Source organism: Trachinotus anak, unplaced genomic scaffold (genome assembly GCF_046630095.1).
Source record: "Trachinotus anak isolate AG129_WGS33_773 ecotype Australia unplaced genomic scaffold, CSIRO_AGI_Tana_v1 ptg000010l, whole genome shotgun sequence".
NCBI lineage: Eukaryota > Metazoa > Chordata > Actinopteri > Carangiformes > Carangidae > Trachinotus > Trachinotus anak.
Genome location: NW_027273861.1, coordinates 19,672,167 through 19,687,612, shown reverse-complemented (window position 1 = coordinate 19,687,612; position 15,446 = coordinate 19,672,167). Strand labels below are relative to the sequence as shown.

Here is a 15,446-nt window from a genome sequence, read left to right as displayed (position 1 = left end):
TAAAGTCTTTTAATATGAAATCAGTATGCAAGTTCCCAACAAGTTTTGTTTTAATGGTAACAAAATTGACTCAAATTCCCTCAGCAGACAGTGCTGAAGGGCCGGACCTTCCACTTGTTTTAGGATGACTCCTTCCTGTTTTACCTGAAAGGAGGAAAGTAAATGCTGAATATGCTTAATTACATATGTAACTGAAGCCCCCCCCCCCACTCCCAAATTCTACAGAAAAATCCCAGAAATGCTACAGTCCTTAAGCAAATTCACAAAATGAAATGAAACAAAATGAAATGATTGCACCAGGTCAACTGAAACTCAAGGTTTTTACCTCCATTAACAACAGCAACATTTACACCTGGAATTCATTCTCAGGTTTCTGCTTAAACACCCTTTATGGGTGGGGTTAAAAAGGGTGTGATGAAACTGCTAAAATGATCCAAACACTTTATGCACATTTAAGTACAGGTGAGGAAAACATTTAAAGCTATTTCAATTACAATTTTAATTCTGGGCCAAACTCTTAAGTGCTTAAAGATACCATTTTACATATCAAATGCTTAAGTGTACATGGCCTTCTAGCACAACTGCTATATAAATATAAAACTGATTGTTTTGGATTATATCTGTATCTGTTTGACTTTTTTAAAAGCTCATTAACTTATCATCTCCTTTGAAGTCCTTTCAACCCTTTCCGTATAATTTTCTATTGAAAAAAAAAAAATTCTGAAAATTAAACCTACAAAGTTAAGGTATGGTTTGAACAAAGTAAGTTTCATGTCAAAAAACAAGAAATCCTAGAAACCACTATCAAACCCCAATCAATTATTTAGTCATCCACCTCTCCTCTATCCACAAATGATCAATTAAATGATCTGAGAAGAGAATAGCATAGAATATTTATTGTCAAAATTGTACAATGAAATTCCGTCCAATTTTCCCAGTGTAGTAAAACACATTTAAAAAAAGCGTAAAAAACATTTAAAAAAGGCACACATCAGTAACAAAAAACATCAATGTCTTGCTGGCAATCTAAAAAGCTATTGAGGTTATAAAGTAAAATCTTTGTGGAAGAGTTAAAACTCACATCTTCAGGTACAAGCTTCAGTTCATTATGTGTGCTATATACCGTATCTACTACAGGGAGTGTCACCTCCTGCACCTGCCTAACGACTGTTATTTCCCGTTGCGATCGGCAGAGTGGGGTGTTGAGCAAGGTGGGAGCATCTCAGTGGGTAATTATGCACTGAGAGATCGGCTGCCTGAAGGTGAGGTGTCAGGAAGTCACCTTAGAAAGTAGAAAGAGTGGAAGGTAGTGAAAGAAAGGAGAGGAAGAAGTAAAGGAGAGAGGGATGACAAAAAAAACAAACAAAAAAAAAAGATATAGCATTTAGTAAAGAGGAGCTTGTTTTAGAAGGTCAGAGTCAGTCACCAAGGGAACACAACACTGCAAAACCCTCTGTCAGCACTAGCAAAGTGTGTCATGACCAAAATTTAAAAAACACACACAATGTTTGGGAGAAACTTGTAGCTCACTGCAGCGCCACTGATCTGGGCTTTATGGCAGAGTGGTCAGACTGAGGCCTCACCTCAGTGAAAGTTTGCTCTCAGACTGAGAAACAAGATTCTCTAGTTTGATGAAACTAAGATTGAAAAGTTTGGCCTCTTGTGTCATCTTTGGAGGAAACTTAACATGACACTTCCAGACTGACTGGTTGTCAGTCTGGAAGTCTCCCCGATCGTGACACAGGATCTCTGAAGCTCAGCCAGAGTTACCATCAGGTTCTTGGTCACCTCTCTTACCAAAGTCCATCTCCCCTGATTGCTCAGTTTGGCCGGGCAGCCAGCTTTAGGAAGAGTCCTGCTTGCTCCAAACTTCCTCCATTTAACAATGATGGAGACCATTGTGCTCTTGGGAACCTTCAGGGCAGCAGAAATTTTTGTAACCTTCCCCAGATCTGGGCTTCAACACAACCCTGTGTCTGAGCTCTGCAGGAAGTTCCTTCCACCTCATGGCTTGGTTTTTGCTCCATTGTCCAAATCACTTGCAATCAGCTTAATTTCCCGCAGTTGACTCCAACCAAGGACTAGAAGCATCTCAAAGATGAGAAATGGGGAGGCACCTGAGCTAAATTTAAAGTGTCATTGCAAAGGCCCTGAATACTTATATCAAGGCGATGTCGCAATTTTTCCTTTTTAATAAATTTGCAAAAATACAAAAAAATTCTGAATATTTTCAAGGGGTCTGAACATTTTCTGAATGCACTGCATGTTTCTCAATAATTATGAGTATGTGTTTGTGAGAGCGTGTGTGTGCCTGCGTGCATTTGTCCGCGTAAGAGAGAGAATGAAGAGAGTTTTCTTTCCTATAATTAAAAAAGCTAAAATGGAAGAGGAAAGGTAACACTTTAAATGCTGTTAATTATCCTCCTCTCCTCGCCTGCCTCACCTGCTCTGCCGTTGCAGTGATTTTATTTGAATAAAACTAAATTAAATCTGTATTACACAGGAAGTGGTGTGTGCGCCTGTGTGTTTGTGTGGTGAAGGCTCTGAGGGTCAACATTAACAACCAGGGAATTTAATACAAGGGATCATATTTGTTCTAGTTGACAGGCGACCGACGAGCGTTCATTTGATTAACTGTCAACAGAGACAGGAAGAGAGAAAGTCTCTCCATCCTCCACGTCGTCACACAGCTGCTGCTGGCCAACAGAGGGCACCAGTGCATCAACCAACACCCTGGAAAAAATGCTTTGTTGCTATTTAAAAATGGACACACACCATATATTTTTTGTCTTAGAACCAGAAACCTGTTCTGTCATTTATTTGTTACATCGCCAACAGTGCTGTTTTCAGCATGTATAAGCTCCTAATTGTAGTAATGACGGAACAGCAGGGGGCAGCAGTAGCATCTTACTTTGGAAGATTAGACAAAATATGTCATTTAGATTTCCCGAGACCTCACAGCTTCCACTGTTATTTAGCACTACATTACACAACGGAGTGTGTGCACCAGGCGGCCAAAGCTGGCCAAGCAAGAGTAAACAAAGAGCTAAGTACATTTAACGTCACATCACACATGTATGAGAGAGAAAAGCTGAAGAGCAGGGTCAAATTTAATGAATCTGATCTCCTTGGTTCGAAGGTATAAATTCAGTTATTTAACAACACCTCCACACTTAATAGCTGCTACCTTGTTGCTAATATTTTGGGTGACCCCCAGCATGGGTCCTGCACAGTGGTATGTGTTGTTAAAATATCAAATTTGTTTTTTTAATTTTCTTCTGAATGTGTCATAGTTGAAGATCTTTGCAATAATTTCTCAGTTTTACTTGTTTGAGCAGGTGTCTCAATCTTATTTCAGAGAGGAAAAAAATTACTTTTATCTACCCTCGTCTAAGTGCGCACACACGCACACGGCTAACACCATGTTTGATGCATTAACAATGTAAAATGGGGCTAAATCCAGCGTTTTGAAATTGTACGTGACATCTCATTCAAATAGCAGATCTCATTTTGCAAAAACGAAACATCCAATCCAGAGACAAATTGAGTCACGATTTGGCTCCAGCTGTTATCAAAAGGTGCCGTGAACATCAGTCTGTGCAGAGAGCTACATCTGCAGACCTGATGCAACAGATGATGAGCCGGCGGTGCGGAAATTGAAAATGGAGACATCAACCTTCACCGTATCTGATTGGCTGTCCCTCCTTAAACATCTGACAGAAGTGCACTCTGGGAGGAAACCACCCATCACTGCGCTATGTCCTCATCAGCCCTCCCCATCGCCATCTCACCCTGAATCAACCCCTGGATCATTATCGCATCCAACACCTTGATCTCCGCCCTCTTCACTGAGGAGCCTTTTAGTTTTCCTCCTAATTGAAAGTAACAAAACACTTTCTCGTCTCTGTTGCAAGCGCACTTCACACTCTTGCGTGTGAGGGTTTCTTTGTAGGTTCTTCTAGCTCTCCAAACCTGACAGGGTTATGTAAACAAGACCGAACTTCAATATTGTTTCAAATGTGGAGGAACTTCAACTTCAGGAGACTCTGCAGTCATTTCTCTGTGGAAATGGAGGGCTGCCACGCACCATCTTCACTCTTTGGAGTTGGACTCCTACTGATTTTGATATGACAGCCACTATAGTCCGCCTGACATTCATACTTTGAAAAATAGATGGGCATTGAGTCAACACAATCCCAATTTCTGGCATGAAAACAACAGCTCAAACAGAAAACTGAAGATAAAACTGAAACATTCAACATAAAACAACAACAACAACAACAACAACAACAACAACAACAACAACAACAACAACAACAAGGAAAAAAAAAAACCTACATTGACAGTAAATATTCAAATCATCTCAGCTAGCTTCTGATATTCACAAATCCTGACCTTAATCTTATGATAACCCTCATAATGTCAGCTCATCAGTACCAGAGTACCTGATAAATTACCATTACATTCATTTAGAGACATAATATGGATTTAAATACTAGTTAACCATACCTATTACCTAAGCAACATAAATACATCTCTTTTTATTTATGTTGGTTGAATTGGCGCAGAGAAACATCTTTTGGGCAAAATGTGTCACCACATGTCTTGGCTGATAAAAATGTGTCACATTTCTTTGCTGCAGAGGGACATGTGAACTGAATGACCTGTAATATGAATTAAGACTTCACTGTCCAATCAGAAATAGTAACAATATGAGAGGCTGGTTTTTAAAAAAAAAAAAAAAAAAAAAAAAAAAAGCATTCAGTGCTTTTTTCCCCCCCCCCAATCATACTTGTGCTGTAGATGGTCAGTTGACCTTTTCCACCAGTCATATAACTAGTATTTGTTTTGAAACTCATTGTATTAGTGTGATAGGACCCTACAGTACAGTATAGTCCACCACTGTACATACACTTGTACCCACAGTGCTTAGAACTAAGTATAGATTTAAGGTTAATTAGGTCTTATCCCATATTGTGTTGAGATTTTGTTTAAACACTGGTTTTAATATCTGTTTGTGCTGTTTGGATTAACTGCTGTGTGTACACGGAGCAACCACTCTCATTGGACCACCTCATATTAATGCTGTAAAAAGTTAGAGTATGAATGAAAAGATATGTCTGCTTGTTGCTGCTGCTTTGTCTGCAACCTCAACCCAGAAATGAATCAGTTTGAACATGTGTTGCTTGGGAACAAAATTCAGCAGGAGCCGAAGGACTAACCATTCCACAACAAAAGATGCAGTCGCCTTATCTGCCTCCCCCCTGTGAATAACAGCTCTTATCCCCGCTCCTCAAAACAAACATGTCAACGTGAAGAAGAGAAAGCAGCAATGAAACATCCTCTTTGCAAAAGCAAGCGTTTTATTGTGCTGTGATAGTATCACAGCAGTTGATGTCAATGAATGAAACTCTAGTCCATATTCAGCGTTGGCCTTGCACGGATATGTGTTACATGCGTCACAGCTTCCCCTTGACTTTTAAATGTATAAATGTTCACTCTTTCAAATTAGCCACAGTTGCCTGGAAGCTCTGCCCTCCATTCCTTCATCATTAAAACTAAATTCATTACTTCAACAAAAGGCCACAGCCTGTTTTCCCTCCCTATCTTTCCTGCAGTGGTTGCTGCTGCTGCACGTCACCACACAGTTACTTTACAAATGGAGCCGGGCATTCACATAATTAAAACCAAGATGCTAGGACATAATTCTTAATTAAGCACTAATGTGATAAAGTGTGATAGCAGGGCAGAACTCTCCTTTAAGGGAAGGAAGGCCTTTGTAATGAGGTGATTAATGGACTTAAGAGGGGACGAAGATGTAATTGGCTGGTCGTCCCTCCCAGCTGTAGAACAGGACACCGCACGCCGTCTGCTGCGGAGGGCTACTCACAGAACAGAAAGTGATGTCGCCTGTCAGCGAGAAAAGCCTTTAATCGCAAATGCCTCTCAATCTCAAATGGTTCTTTTCTTTAAAAACTTTTAATGTATGAGGAGACTAGATTGCAGTCCTTTACTTCAGACTACCATGCCCAGCACAGCAGGGTTACTCCTGCACAAACAGTCACAGACTTAAAAGGTCAATGCATGTAACTTAATGTCAGGCTGACGAAGGGGGGCCAGGGTCATCTTTTCCTCACGAAGACGACCTTGCACTTGTTTCACTAAACGTGAAACATTCAAATCAAGCTGTTAATTGTACATGGTTTTCTTGCACTAACTTTGACACATTTCACTTGTCAAAACACCCGGCATGGGTTGCAAGCTTGACAAGAGTGCTGTGGGACTTGAAAATGTATCTGCAATTTGCCAGTAATCTGCATGTAAGCTTTTTCTGAAAGAGGACCTGCCCCCGAGGCCATGTGAAAGCTCTCAGAAATTATATGACTTTGATTTTCAGATGTGGTGAAGAGCACCTCACCTGACCTTGTTCTTTTTGACTCTATTTTATTCATGCCAAAGAATCAGTTTCGTGAGTCAAAAGCTGTAATTGTGACTTGTCACCCTGAGGCAGAAAGTGAACAGATACCTCCCCCTCCTCCTTCCCCCTCATAGGCTGAAATATTCTCACTCGCTTTTCCCTCATTTTGTACTATCAAGGCTGAATGTCCTGACCAGTGTCCTGAAAGCCTCTGCAGGTGGTGAAGAGCAGATGGCAAACACAGCTGATCTGCAGTAAAATTGAAATTTTCCGTTGTGGCAAATTGACATTCAGACTGCAGTTTTACAGTTTTTTGTGTAAAAAAAAAAAAAAAAAAAAAAAAAAAAAAAAAAAAAAAAAAAAAAAAAAAAAAAAAAAAGCTTCACTGATTCATGAAGAGACCTTGGATATACAATCCAAATTACCCTCATCATTGCTGTAAATGATGCAGAGTTGTGCAGAGCCTGAATCAGGATGCATTTCTTTTTTCATTCAACGGCTGCTAGTTTAATTTAGCTTCGTAAGATGAAGACTTCGTTATGCGGCTTGTTTAAAAGAAAGTGGTTGAATTATTCTGTCACAGCAGACATGGACCCAACAGATCAACGATCACTCAGAACCAAACATTAGACCTAACCCTCTCAAGTAAGCATGGCCAGGGCGAAAGCAGAGAACCCCGCCACCTCACGGGCTTTTAAAACCTGCCCACAGGTGACCTCCATGAAGTAATTATCCAGCCCCTGGAGCTTTTGTTGGGGGACCTAGAACTACAATACATAGATTGAACCTTTGATTGGTGCAGAAATAAGAAAGTGCTTACTCGCTTGTTAGAAAACTGCTCAACTTTTTCAATGATCAACTGGTTGTTTAAGTTTTTTAGCAAGAAAAAAGATTTTGCAACTTTTGCAGGCTGTGGAATTTCCTATCCATCATACCTTTTGTTGCTTTGTCAGTCAAAAACAAACAAGTGACAGTTTCCTGACAGCTGCAAATGTTCTCGTCTCAAACCTTGAAACTGAAATGAGATTCAGGTGCTCAGTGAATCAGTGAGGAGGCAGCTGCTGTGACCCTAATTGTCATGAAACAGTTTCACTCCTAGTTGTCTTGAAAACCAAGGATGTTTCAAAATGTTTGTTGTGGTGAATTTATTGCTACACTTTTATGTTTTTTTTTTTTTTTTTTTGCAGTTTCATGTTTTCTTTGGCTGCAAAACAACAGGACCACTGCAGTCACAGTGGCCCTACTTACCATTTGAAACAGTTTAGAAATGCCACTCACAGCTCTTGTCCTCTCTTGCTCTAATGAAAATGTTAAATCAACATCCTGGTGGGAAGGAATTTACAGCTTTCATGAGAAATCCAACCCCAAACCTTCCAAATCCTGCTTTATGAAAGAACAAAGCAGCTTAATTTTGCTGCCGTTTCTTCCTGAATATTCTGCTGTTTAAAACAAAGAGTCAAGCTTAAAAAACAGTAGCAGTGATAAGCTGCAGGATTTGCTGAATTTTGCTCACCATCACAGCTGCTTTGATGGTGTTAGATCTAGAAAGAGATCTTACCTGTAGTGTCTTCAAAGTCGAGCACAAGTGGTGAATGTGAGGGGAAAACTCAGCCGCTCTGGCCAGCAACAAATACTCCATGACTGCCTCCTGCATGATGGGATATCTGGAATTGCAAAAAATTAAAAAATAAACATGTAAAAAAGAAAAGAGTAAAAGTTCAGTTAAAAGGAGGTTCTACTGTCTCTTCTGGTTGTATTTCAAATCATATCACACTATCCTAGCCTTTCATCCTTTCATTAACAAATTGTTCTTCATATCTCAATCAAGTCCTTGTCAGTGAACAGTGAACCAGTCATCTGATGGATTTGAAGTTACTATTTTCTGCAGCAGGATGAGTCCCAGTGAAAGCTGAGTTTTTCAAATAAGTAATTTGTTGTTAAATCCATTTACTTCCATTGTACTGTGGAGACAGAAGAAGCTTCAGATGCAGATACAGTATCTAAAAAAAAAAGACACTTCAAATCCAAAATAATGGCTGGATACTACTTGGAGTAAATTGGAAAATGTGTTTTCATGATTTGAGTGAGTCAGTGTTGACACAAAAACAAGTTGCAACTTGTATCCTCTTAGCTTCAGTTTCTACAGCAAAATTCAGCCCAGGAAAAAAAGTATGAACCAAACTATTCTTTTTCAGTTTTGTAATTCACCTCAACTTGACCTTTCCTCATTGAATTCAATTTGAAATCACTAATTCATACTAAATTTTTACTTTGCCAATGAGCGCAGACATTGGTTATAGATTTGTGAAGAACTGACACCTTTAACAAACTCCACAGCTACTTAAGGTGACTGGACATCCTGAGGTAACATTTGCCCCTGTATGAATAGAACTGTAGATGATCACATACTTCTAAACAGACGTGGAGAAATATCCAGAGATTCAGGCCGAGCAGACTCACAGACAGCTTGGCTTCCCCGCCTGCCAACATGGAAGCTGCAGAGCTGTAGCTGCTCCTCGGCCCAGTAAGTAGAGGCTGTGTGCCGGCTTTGCTCTCCGCTCCATACTTCACGACTCAACCTGGCAACCTCAACACCTAATCGGGCCTCCGGTCACTGCCAGTTCCACCCAGCTGTCTCAACTGGAGAGCAGCGACAAACAGTTTGACTAGGAGTGATGGCTGAAAGCTTCAGTGGAAAGAAAGGCTGATCCAAAACTAGATGGACACAACTGCCAGTGCTGTGTCTCGGTCCTCGCCAACGAGTCCCCCAGCAGCCTTCCACAGCCTGCTACACAGTTTGACCTCTGACACCTGGTGACATGTGGACTTTTGTGATTGTCTAAGAGGTACATTTAAATAAATTAGCTCCTTTAACTGTTTTGTTTTAGATAAATTAAATGAATTCTGAGGGGAAACACCCTCAGATTGGCCCACTTACAATTCCTTGTGCAAAATGAATGATAACTATGTGTGAAATACATTAGGAATCATTATATTTCTCTCCTGAAACAGCACAGATTCATGTTATAATGCAGCATGAAAATCATCAGCAGTCTGTAACAACTTCTTTTGCAGTATTTTCATCATGCTTGATAAAATGCAACACATCAGGTTACTTTTAACTAGTTAGTCTCAGGCAGAACATTTTGTTCCATGATCTCACCTCAGTCAAGTGGACACTCTGTATACCACTGTATCTGTAATTGCTGCAGACTCCCCAAATTTGCATAAAGATGAGTTCAGCTCTTTTTCTGGCATCCCACCACTTCACTTGGAACTCTTTGACATTCACCTTCCTATAAACTCGAACCAAAATGTCTGCACCTGCTCTCATTCAATTAACGCCTGTGAGTCGTGCTGCTGAATAAAACACAAATAAGCGAAAAAAGAATGAATGAATAAATGAATGAAAGTGTGTGTGTGTGTGTGTGTGTGTGTGTGCGTGCGCACTGCTCAGCCTCTCAAAGTTAAAGGGTCGTCGACACTGTATAAACTGTATAACTGCTGTATAAATCCCTTAAATGGAAAGTGTAAATGCTATTATCCTCCATCTGCTCCCTCCCGCTCTGCTCATCTCTTTCATTGTACAGCAGGTACAGTTTCTTGCATGTGCTGGTTTGTTCAGATAGATTTATATTTCCTGTCTTTTTCTTTTCTGTTTCTTTCTGTTGTAATTTTTTTTTTCTCATTTGCTTGCTTTTTCCTGTCTCTGTCCCTCTCTTTTTTCTGTCTACCCTGAATTTAACTTTTTTTTTGGCTTCGCCTTTCTTTCCTCTTTTTCCTCTCTCGTTTTCCTCATGCTGCTGGCTGCCTTTCATCTGTGGTCAGGCCAGAACTGCTCCAGTAAAATGTCATTGCAAAAAAAAAAAAAAAAAAAAAAGCAATAAAAAAGTTTACAGGGCAGGAACCAGCATGGAGAAAGCTGTTTGCAAACCGCATCCCAAATATGTAAATCTTACACTTTTCTAAATCACACTTTCTTGTGTCTTGTTTCCAGCATCCCTGTGCTTACATTCACCCATACTGCATCTTTTTTTTATTCTTCTGCTTGTTTTCTTTCACCATGTAGATAAATAAACAAGGATAAAATCAATCAGTGCTTGCTGAACAAAAGCTCAGTCTCACCCTGTGTCTCAAACTGGATGGAAACACATTCTTGAATTTGACTGAGAATGAGAGTCAGAGCAGTGTTTGCAGGGCACTGTTTCATGCGTGACAGACCCTTTACCCCGTCTGTCTGCTTTTTATTCTACCTCTCCACTAAACATACCCCCTGTTAGTCCTCTTTTGTTCCTCTGCTTGTCGTGTACATCCCTTCTATCTCTGTCTGAATTTATCTCACATACACTCTTTTCATAACTGGTCAACTCCTCTGTCTATCTGCTGCCAGTAGGGGGCAGTGAAACTCCACATGTTGGCTCCGGCGTGGATTTCATTTCAGGAGGGTTGAATTAAAGCCGTCTGAGACCTAATCCCAGCGTAATACCCCCCTTACTCTCCCCGCCCCATTTTATGAAGCAGGGAAAGAAGGTAGAGAAGGTTCAGAGAAATTAGAAGAGGAGGAGGCGATTGACGGCGTAGAGAGGTGAGTAAAGACAAGGGGTGAAAGGCAAAATGAGAGAGAGATGAGAGGGAGATTCAGTGCAGTCCTAGAGTGCTGGATTTCAATTTTCATATTAATAATGACTCTTTACAGGTGTGGAAAATGAATGAAAGTCCTTAAATAAACAGCAGATCTCAAACAGCTCAGTGTGCAGGCTACATACAGTATCTGTAATGATATTTGGTGACAGCATACATGGCAGGGAGAGTTTGTTCATCTACCTGTGAAGAGATGCGTCCATGTAAGTTCATCCCTTAGATGACATTAAATGTATACATATATACATACTATGTATATCATAAAATATTGCCTCAAATGATACTCAAATTTGAATTAAATATAAGGTTCTAATGTTAGCATGTTACGTTAGCATCCACATTTTGTTGGTGGCAGTGGGTGAAAAGTCACTCTCTGCAGACATAAATGATTGCACCAAATTAAATGGAAATCCTGTGAAAAGCTTGACATATTTTATTTTGAACAATGTTGTTATTTGTTATGAACTGAGGTTACTTTTAGTTTGTATGAAAAGTGCAGGAGGCAGGTGACAGTAAACATTGTTAAACTCTGTGATTCTTCGTACCATAAACCATAGAGTAAGTATACTAATACTTCAATGAGACATGAAATAAGATCCAGGAAGTCCAGTTTGAGTAACAGATCAGTGAACTGGAGGTTTATAACTCTGGAAAGTTGCCACTTTGCTTATCTTTTATTGGGACAATTGTGAGATAAACTGTGTTCACATTACAAAATAATCATGCATGTGATTGGCCAACACAGCATCTTGCCATTGTAATGTGGAAAAAGCTGAGCCTGGTTTAACCTTTTTTTGCCAAATGACCCTATTTTTCTGGAACTTCCTATGTTGGCAGCAAGTGGAAACCTCTGGGGATGAAAATTGAGACCAAAATGGATGTGCCAATAACTGCAGTTCTTCGATTGACCACTTGGAGCGGTCCTTAAAAGCCAGTCAATGCCCATAGACTCCCATGTTAAAATGCCCAACTTTACAGCATGAGTAAGGATGTTTATTGCCTGGTACAAAAGATGGTTTTGGTGTCTATAGCTAAATTACCCCTTCAGGACAACTGTGCGGGGTTGAATTTTTATGTAACTCACTTGTTAAAATAGACTTAAAGTTATGCATAATTGAGGATGTGCCGCTTTGAGTGACAGGTGGATGAGCATATGCTTACCACAAGCTGGCATGCACCAAATCTTGGCTCCACACACACCCCACCTCTGCCCATTTTTGGATTGGAGTTATGGTGGAGATACACTGGACGCGTGGCGTGTTAATCGCAGCTGCTTTTGCTGATCTGTCTGTTCCGTTGCTGCAGGTGCAGCCAGCTCTATCTGTCTACATAGAGTTTGCAGGTAACTTGAATGTTGAATTTCTATTCTTTTCTTATCAATTTATGACACGACTCGACTGGCTCCATTTAAATGAATGAGGAGGCTGCGTTTTTCACACAGGGCTCAACTCACTCTGACTCCACTGCTACATAGTGATTTGCGTGTTACATGCAACTTCCAACCAAAGCGTCTACCTTCCTAAAGAAGACAAAGGTAATTTTTTCTCCTGTGACGATTATAGCACACCATATTATGAGATCTGATAGCAAGTCCGCTCTTTGGTGTAACAGGACATATCGACACACAGACCTGCTGACAGCGATAGACTGGGAGCCACCTAGACCTGATTAGACTGGATATCATTTGGACAGGACCCCCACATCACATCAAAACTGGGCCTTGGTGTCTCATGAACATCTTCGTTTGACTGGAGAGTTGAAGAAGACACCAACACGTGTATACAATACTGGCATGGAGAAACGCATGGACAGAAAGTACAGGCAAAAGAAGGGAGAGAGAAAAGGACAGGATCAGCTTGTACAGTTGTGAGGTTTAGATGACAGTAAGGTGTTTTGTGAAGGTCACTGATGTTGCGCTCCTCTGTTATTTAGGCTTTCAGGGATGAGATCCAATCAGATCGCTGTAAAGCCGTTTTCCCCAAATCCTCATCACATTATGTCGCAGCATAAGCCCTGTTGAATCAGCGGCTATTGGACTAGCAGTAATCAGCTTAGCTTAGCCCCACTGTAAATATGCAAATAGTATTTGATGATTAATTGACCCCAGTTGGCGATGCAGCCAAGCAGAGGGAGAGAGAGGGAGAGAGTGTGTGGGACAGAAAGAGACAGACAGTATAGTAGAGGCAGACTATGTGAGGTATGAGGAGAGAATGTCATAGGAGGTAAATGACTGTACGTTGCATCAGGGAAATAGTACGAGTAAGAACATACTGTATTTGAGCAAGAGATTACAGATAATGTGTTGACAGCACGTGTGTTCAACGAAAAGTCAATTTTAGGCATTCACATAAATAAGTTTGATGTACATCAGCATTTCCTGCTTTAATGTACCACAAGAGCTCTGAATCACCGCCAGCATCTCTGATTTTCCAGTGATTGAAAATACGTCTGATCTGTGCTCAGAGATTGCTGTTTTCCCGGTTGGAGAAAAAAAAACGGAGCCAATCAGAGTCTTGTAGGCGCGATTAAGAACAGGGATGTCATTTTCTTTGCACAGATGAGAACAGCACAGATGCACAGGTTGCTGTAAGTTGACTTGCAGAAATAAAAACTCTTAATCTATTTCTTCAGATGAGGTGACAAACATTACTGTCTCCTAGCAACTGCTAATATAGCCTCTGTATCAACTGCAGTCATGAATAATTGACTAAAGTAAGAAAACTGCTAACATGAATACACTGTCAGAATGAAAAATGGAGGAAAATGAAATGGCGGCTCAAGAGCCTCATGAAGAGGCTAACAAAGAATCTACATGAGAGATATTTTATACCCACAGCATTCAACATCAGGCAATGCGCACTTGTGTGTGGGTGTATGTGGGTATGGAAATATATGTATTCAAGTGCTTTTCATTATACTCTATAATATTATTATATAATATGCTGTGTCTGAGGAGACGCAACAAATGACATTTCTCTCTATATTTGGACCACATTGAAAATGGAAAATAACCTGTTTTTCTGCAATGTTGAACATCATACATGTAAAAAGTAATTTTACAGCAAAAATTAAGTCAGGATTGCCACGCATAAAAAACGGAACTGAACTGACTGATTTTAAACATTTTGTGCAAGTGGATAAGTGAACACTGTGGTGTCCTTCATCACTTGCTTCTGCTTACAACTAAATACCAGGAAGTTATTTTGTCATTTTTAATTATTTTGCATTGATTACATTTGACCTGCGCCTCATTGATTTACATTTGCAGTTGTAGCATTAAAATGCAGAATTTAACTGCACAACAGCTGCTAGCAAAGACAACAAGGTCAGTAATGCTTGTAATTTGTTATCTATGTTGGATTCACCACCAGTAGTTGAGGCTGATAAGACCCATGAGTGTTTTGAGCATCATTTCCAAAGGTCTCCATTTCTGCCACGCAACCCCAGAGTTTTCAAACTGAAATTAGGCCAGCAGCGTTTCCAAAAGCCTCAGTTTTAGGCGTTCATGATGTGGACAGCTGGTGTAAATCTAGCAAAAAGGATGTGTTTTAAAACTAGCACATAGTGATGTGGACGCAGCGTAAGAGAAAAAGGAAAAAAAAAGATTTGGACAGAACTAGAGAAGGATTTCAGAAAAGGGAGTTCCCAACTCTGTGGCTATGTAGCTATGTATACACACGTGTGTGTGTGCACATACAAACACACAAGCAAGCAAACATACAAACAAACAGTGCCCCCACCCCTACGGCTAAAATATCAACAAGGAAAATTGGAAATGAGTAATTCTTTCAGAGTGTGAAATAGATTGCTTCTCATATATGTATGTCGCTGAATATGACAAATTGATTCTTGTGGAGAGGCGAGCAGCAAATCCACCAGACAATTTTTATTGTATATTTTTTTGAATTATGATTATGATTATTTATTTATTTTGTTTTTGCCAAACACGGCTCTCCATTGTAATTGAAGTCACCTCGCCTGGAGGGGAAGTGTTCCTTCTCCAACCCTCTAATTTGTTCTTTTAGCAGCCTTGATTTTCATTCCATCAATAAATTGGAGAGTCAGAGTTTCTGTGTGTGTGTGTGTGTGTGTGTGTGTGTGTGTGTGTGTGTGTGTGTGTGTGTGTGTGTGCGCGCGCACGCGCGCGTGTGTACGTGTGTTTGTGGTTGAAGTGGCGAGTGAGTGAAAGAGAGGGAAAGAGAGAGAGAGAGCAATGACGGAGTGATTATTCAATATTAGCATGCTGGAGCCATCTGAGATGTTTCCTTTGATTACAGTATTCATATTGTACCCTGCTGTCATTCCCATGGTGTGTGTGTGTGTGTGTATGTGTGTGTGTGCGGGTGTGTGGACGCTGCTTCAGCTGAGAATGAGGGAAATCAAATCG

The 15,446-nt window shown here is 40.3% G+C and overlaps 1 long non-coding RNA gene across 1 annotated transcript; it reads left to right on the top strand.

Annotated features, from left to right (window-relative positions):
- Nucleotides 1-11,460: 11,460 nt before the first annotated feature.
- LOC139626427 (uncharacterized) lies at nucleotides 11,461-15,055 on the top strand. The gene is made up of 3 exons (XR_011692266.1): nucleotides 11,461-12,401; nucleotides 12,501-12,593; nucleotides 12,671-15,055. It is a non-coding gene; the product is annotated as an uncharacterized lncRNA (long non-coding RNA).
- The last annotated feature ends 391 nt before the right edge of the window (nucleotides 15,056-15,446 follow it).